The 7,093-nt window shown below is 42.2% G+C and overlaps 1 protein-coding gene across 1 annotated transcript in view; it reads left to right on the top strand.

Annotated features, from left to right (window-relative positions):
* The window catches only part of TAF3 (TAF3 RNA polymerase II, TATA box binding protein (TBP)-associated factor, 140kDa), a gene marked incomplete at its 5' end in the record, with an annotated part of 122,883 nt that overhangs the window by 46,017 nt on the left and 69,773 nt on the right, over window positions 1-7,093 (top strand). The gene's annotated exons all lie outside the window — the stretch shown is intronic.

Raw genomic sequence — 7,093 nt, 5'->3', positions numbered from 1 at the left:
TATCCTCACCATATGTCATAACCAAAGAAAAGTGTGGGCTTGGCACTTGGAGAGGTCTACGAGAATCCTGACCTGGCCCCTCAGTAGCTGGATGACTCTCTCAACCCCTGTGAACTTGTTTCCTTATCAGCAAGATGAGGGTCATCGGGTCTCACGGGGTGGCCATAAAAGCGAAACGAGGCCTCACATCTCCACTGTAGCACACAGCAGACAGCCAGTAAGTGTTCATCCCCATTTTACTCCCAGTATTCTCTGTACTTCCAACACTTACAGCCTGCTCTCTGCTCTCAGGTAACTTCTGTCAGTCTTAAACAGGAAGCGAAACTTGCATTCCTGACATGAATAGGAAAATAATATACAGACCGGAGTCATCTCACATTGAAATTATTTTAAATACCTTCTTTAGGAGTATCTTTAAATTTTGCCTGAAACGTTCTCTTTCGTGTCAGGAAGACAAGCTGGTGGAGGAAATGGTAAGGGGAACAGGGTCTAAAGCCGTTTCTGGACAGCTCCCGCTGTGAAGGGGGTGCTGGAAAAATGAAGGTCCCCTGGGACGTGCTGTCCTGTGTCAGGCAGTGCAGCTGCGAGGCCGGCGTAGAACTGCACTTACAAATTGTGGCGGGTGTGGAGAGAACTTTTTGTGATCGCACAGAGTCAAGAAAGGCTTTCTCTTCATGGTGAAAAGACTGCGTGTATAGCTCTTCTTCCTCTTCCCGTCTCTCTCTTTTCTTTTTTCTTTCCCCACTTCTGCTGCTCATACGGAAAGGAAGCAGGAGGATCAAAGAGCAGAGCAGATGAAAATGCAACCTAAGACTTTTCCTGGCGATGACTGTGAACTGTTTAGGAAGATGAATTGACTGCCTGGGACTGAAACAGATAAGAACCCTGGGAGTGTTTTGATGCTGAATCATCTGAAGCCTGAGAAGAAACCTCAAGAAAGGCTTTTCAGTCCACCCTAGAATTGGGGGTGATAAATGCAGAGTTAAGGATTAGAGAGGAAGATACCTGATTGTACCTTTAGGTTATTAAGATTCTTTATAATTTTAATTGGCCATTTAAAACAGAATGCCGGAGGAAATGATTGAGTTGAAAACAGAGCGTTGAAGTCTTTCATGCAAGCTCTCGGCCAGTGGTTCCAGCTCCATTCCACAGAGCAACAATAGAATAACTTGGGGAGCTTTTTAAACTAGAGGTTTCTAGGCCCCCGAGTCCCTATTGTAGAATGCCCCTGCTGTCGCGGTGAACTGGCCCACCTGGCCAGCGTTGGGTCCATTGCTCTGCATCTCATCACCTCATGTTTCCAGCTCCTTCTCACCCTGCTTCCCCTGCCTGCAGACACGCTCAGATCTCTTCCATTTTAAGACAGACATTTAAAGCCCTTCTTTAACTTCCTCCAGGCCAAGGAGCACACCCCTTCTTTCTGGGTCTCCCCACATGTCCATGCTTCAAGGGCCACCATCTTCTATCTCATTCCCCTGGTAGATGCCTGTGGGGTCCTCTGACTTTTTTTTTCACTGTTCTCATCACCTCTCTCTCTTGAATTCTTATCAGTTCCGCCTCCTCAACATTAAGTCCACATTCCTCTCTGACCCCAAGGGCCCAGTTCTGATTTCGCAGTTACCCTTCCTGCTTCCTCTGTCCACCATACTGGGCCTGAGCAGTATTTCTGTAACAGAGATCTAGTTGCTGCTCTACTTACAGTTCTTCAGATTATTTTGCCTTCCTGATAAAAATCACAGGCTTGTCCACGGCAGGTAGGACCAGCCTCGCTCTCTGCACCCCTCCTCTGCCCTTTACTTGCCAGCCTGCAATGCTCGGGGGTCTCTCACCTGCCCGCCTTGGTTTCTTCTGCTTCAGAGACCTCCTCCTCTGCCTATCTGCCTGCTGAACTTCTATATCCTTTTTAGGATTTAACCCCTTTCAAGTTCTCTTTGACCTCTCCTTGCTGGCCAGGCCTTGGCTGGGAGCTGGGAGCATCCCGTCCCCGTGTCTGTGCTGGTCTCTTATCGCTTGCAAGCGAGCTTCTGTGTCTGCGCTCCTGGTCCCAGCTGAGCCTAGAGAAGCTCTTATCAGACCTCAGTTGGTCAGTTCATCACAGAAAAGAAGTCAAAGCGGAGAATTGTTTAAAAGACAAGATTGACACGTGAGAACCTTAGCACTCGATATTCAGCTGAGACATATAAATGTCCCTCCACCTGTCTCTCTCAGTGGGGGTCAAGGCTCATCGACTGTTGGTTTTCTGGTTGGAATTTAACATGTCTTTTTGTGCATCAGACCCCCTCTGGTACATCATCTGTGATCTCCACTGTCACTTTCTTTAAACTGAAGTTAGAACTTTTAAAACTTACAAAGTAATCTGTGTAGAATCCATCTAGATTTTTAACTTCTAATCCTTCCAGTTTATTTTTTAAATCTCTGCCCGCACTTAAATCAACAGACATTTCCCCTCCAGTGGTGAGTCTATATTGAGTCTTTCTGAACCATTTTGATTTAATTTTCATTAGAAACAAGTCACTTTTTTGCATTCATATCTCCTTGGTTAATATTTAATTAAGTAACCTAGCTGCAATAACAAGTATAACTGGCAGGCACTAGTTTGAGAACAGCACAACTGATTTTGATAAACACATAGGTCAGCTAGTGGGGGCTAATATTTGTAAATATTGTAAGTGACTGGTGGAGAGTAGCTCCAGGCTTTACTCGCTGCGTGCTCTCTGCAGAGTGGGAGTGTCAGCGGATACAGTTTAGAGAAAAAAATGAAGAGCATTAGTTAATCTAGTGAGTCACTTAAATGAAGGTTGAAGACTTTTGATATGGATGGAGTGATCTTTCTTTGGTTGGTTGCTGGTCATAATTTGTGCTTTTTTAGCCGCTTTTATGGTTTTGCCTATTTTGATACATGGGAGTAATTTTTTGAATGAATTTTAAGCTTTCATCATTTATTTATTTATTATTTGTACCCCAAGTTATTTTCAGCCAAGATCGGAAGATGCTTATTGTAAAAAGACACAGATACAGATTACATTTTGTATACGTAACGATTAAAAAATCAGCAAATTATATCAATTTCAAAAAACTTAGTATAAGTTTAGTTATTTCTGATTATCTGTGAGCTAACTGCCCCGTGCTGTGAACTAACCAGTAAATGTATTGAAAGGCATTGTTGATTCTTATGGTATACTACTTACAGAAGTAGTTAGAAAAACAATTTTTTTTTCCCTAAAAATAGCAGTAAGCTTAAAAAAATATTTTCTTCCCCTCTTTTTTTCCTCTTCACCCTCTTCTCTGTATTTTTGTTAGAAAGTTTTCTCCTTAAGATATTTGATTATGGTATATGGCAGCTAATTCAAGCATCTGTTTATCACTGCCTGGCTAGACTGAATGTAAAATTTCAATTGAATTACCTCCCAAGAGGGCTTTGAGCTCTTAGGGTAAAACACATCATTTTCTCTTTTCTCCCTGGGGACTGTCAGCAGAAAGAATTCATCTAAATAGTTTACATGCATTTTGAAAATGTTGTATCTGCTGGACTTAGCTCTGTTGTTTGTGGAACATTGCCAATATAAATGGAATAGCTACTTTGCTTGTTAACTCAAGCACAATGGTGTTATGTGGTCTTACAGTATGCGTATAAATTGTAACAGTGAATAACTTTTGCTGATAGTTAATTTATAACCAATTTTCATATTAACAAAGAGATTTTCATCTTTTAACAACTTAATTTCAAAACCTGGATGTTTAATCATTCAGTCATTAAATATTTATTAAGCAATTTCCATGTATACAACTTTATTTATTAACAAAATTCAGATATACATTGTAAATGCTTATTTTGTCCCTTTTCTCTGGAAGAGTTTTGGGTTTTCTGTGGACCTTAATGTATTTTGTAAGGGCTTGCTTGGCTAAGAACTAATTAATTGAGCTGAACTAAATATATCAATAATCAAATACAGCATATTCTGTCTGTAAGCATCTGTAGTACAGACAGTGTGTATCAGCTCCTGAGTTTTCAACTTGGACTTTTCACTCATTTTTCAGATACCACTTTTATAAGAAAACACCGTTAATTTTCTTTTCTTTATTCTGCTGCTGCTGCTAAGTTGCTTCAGTCGTGTCCGACTCTGTGCGACCCCATAGGCGGCAGCCCACCAGGCTCCCTTGTCCCTGGGATTCTCCAGGCAAGAACACTGGAGTGGGTTGCCATTTCCTTCTCCAGTGCACAGAAGTGAAAAGTGAAAGTGAAGTCACCCAGCCGTGTCTGACTCCCAGCGACCCCATGGACTGCAGCCTACCAGGCTCCTCTGTCCATGGGACTCTCTTCTTTATTCTATTTTGATTGCAAAAAATTTACAAATATAAAATAAGATGAAAAAGGCAGAAGAAAACTTAATTGCTTTAGTTTTTCTTTAGCTACAATAAAAAGTTATGTTTTTTTAAAAGCAGCACAAAATATTTCTTAATTTTTAAAACTATGTTAAAATATTAAATCTTGCTGCTGCTGCTGCTAAGTCGCTTCAGTCGTGTCTGACTCTGTGCGACCCCATAGACGGCAGACCACCAGGCTCCTCTGTCCATGGGATTCTCCAGGCAAGAACACTGGAGTGGGTTGCCATTTCTTCCTCCAATGCATGAAAGTGAAAAGTTAAAGTGAAGTCGCTCAGTCCTGTCCGACTTAGCAACCCCGTGGACTGCAGCCTACCAGGCTCCTCCGTCCATGGGATTTTCCAGGCAAGAGTACTGGAGTGGGGTGCCACTGCCTTCTCCGTATTAAATCTTAACATGGTAAAATAGAATATATTTGTCAGATTATTAAAACAAAAAAATTTTCACCTGTAATTATCAGTTCTGCTATAAAATTTAGGTTCTTTTGAGAAGAATCCCAACAGCCTGTGTGTCTGTTGGGTGATCCTTTGGTTGGTCAGTTACCCATCTTTTCTTTGAAACGTCTAAGAAGCTAAAATGGAAATATAACTTCATTATATTATTTCAATATATTAAATTTTATTTTATGAATAGGCTTTAAAATACGGTCTTGGAGCACTTGAGATGTATATTGAGAAAGTTACTAATTACTTTCAGAGAAAACCATCAAGGCCTAAATTACAGAAAGAAAGTTTTGTTGCTTAACACTGAAGGTGGCTCAGATGGTAAAGAATCTGCCTGCAATGCAGGAGACTCGACCCCTGGGCCAGGAAGATTCCCCTGGAGAAGGAAATGACAACCCACTCCAGTGTTCTTGCCTGGAGAATCCCATGGACAGAGGAGCCTGGTAGACTACAGGCCATAGGGTCACAAAGAGTCAGACACGACTGAGTGATTAATCCTTCACTTCCATGGGGAGAAGGGTTTTATCTATAGCTTTGAATTTGTCACTTGAAGGGTCTGTGCTCTTTAAGACCTGATAAACGTGAGAAGCAGGGAGGAGCCACGTGGTGTGTGGGCTGCTGCAGGCTGTCCTGTGAGGTGACCCATCAGAACCCCTGCAGAGCCAGGACCTGGCTTTACTAGACCGAACTTTCACCTTCTCAGGTACCTTCCTCTGTGCTTTGGTATCTCATCTGGCTTTTGTGCCTCAGCTGCTTGTTTCCCTTCATATCATTGATTGCATTTGTCACTTCTTTCTCACTCCCGTGGCCACTTGTTTCCTGGTCATCTTCTGCTCCAGTTGCTGCCATTTCCTTCTCATCGATGCCCTGACTTCCAGCATCAGACCCAGCCTATCTGATGTGTGTACAAGGGTATCCCCACCTCCTCCTCGTCCAGCTTCGGCTTCCTGCCTCTCTTTTGCCCAGGTCAGCTTTTTATCAGATAGTGTTACTCCTTAATAGGGGTTTTCTTACATAAATTCATTCTCATAATTAAAATATCACCTCTTTTAATATTTCTGTATACGCCATATCTCTTTAATCATCCTTCTCAAAGGAACCCTTGAAGAAAAACAGAAGAAAGCAAGGGTTAGTCTTCCTCTATCTGTAACTGAATGCTATTGCCAGCAGAGTAGGTACTAAGCTCAAAATACATATCTTCTCTCCAGCCATAATCTCCTCGCCTGTATTACCAAAGGAATTGCACAGTTAATTTTACTAGGCCTAAAATCATCCTTTCCCTTTTCCATTTTTATGTTGTCTTGTAAACTCTCAATTGATGATTAGCTGTTCTAATGAAGGCAGTGAAATGCAATCCACAGCTGTGATTACTCTCGATATTTGACTTGGGAATGTTGCATATCTCACAAACTTCTTCTTCACCTAACCAATATACACTGTTCAGTGTTATAAATAGTGTCCCTACTGTCCTTAGAGGCCTTAGCCCTCAAGGAATGTATTTGATCATAAGAGCAAAGAAGAAGAAAACAGCCACAGAGGTAGAAAATGGTAGAAAAGTAGAAAATGACAAGACAGAAAAACAAAAACAACCAGGTCGTTGTTGCCTGTGTGTTGCATCTCAGTGCTGCCTGGTGTTGGATGTGGGAGAAGAGGTGTCCTGTCTCCCTAGCAGGAGCGGTGTGCTGGTCCCTGGATGGGCCGTGAACACTGAACTCGTGGCCATGGAGACACGGTTTGCTGTTGGTCAGTGTTTTACAGTGGAGTTCATTTCTTGGAAACCTGTTTTCTATTCATTTATTCAGTCAGTTAATGTTTATTGAGCCTAATGAGCATCCCTTGGACAGTAAGGAGATCAAACCAATCAATCCTAAAGGAAATCAACCCTGAATATTCACTGGAAGGACTGGTGCTGAAGCTCTAATACTTTGGCCATCTGATGCAAAGATTCGACTCTCTGGAAAAGACCCTGAAGCTGGGAAAGATTGAGGGCAGGAGGAGGAGGGGACAGAGGATGAGATGGTTGGATGGCATCACCGATTCAATGGACAGGAGTTTGAGCAAACTCTGGGAGATAGCGGAGGACAGAGGAGCCTGGTGTACTGCAGTCCGTGGGGTCCGAAAGAGTCAGACACAACTCAGCGGCTGAACAACAGCAACAATTAGTATCAGTTCAGTTCAGTCGCTCAGTATAAATATGTCAAATTAATCTATGATTTTAATACCTTTGGTGGGGGCAGGAGAATTGGATATGGACAAAAATGAATCCC

This window comes from Bison bison, unplaced genomic scaffold (assembly GCF_000754665.1).
Source record: "Bison bison bison isolate TAMUID 2011002044 unplaced genomic scaffold, Bison_UMD1.0 scf7180017864323, whole genome shotgun sequence".
Classification (NCBI taxonomy): Eukaryota; Metazoa; Chordata; class Mammalia; order Artiodactyla; family Bovidae; genus Bison; species Bison bison.
The sequence above is the reverse complement of the archived record's forward strand: the minus strand, read 5'-3'. Positions and strand labels throughout refer to the sequence as shown.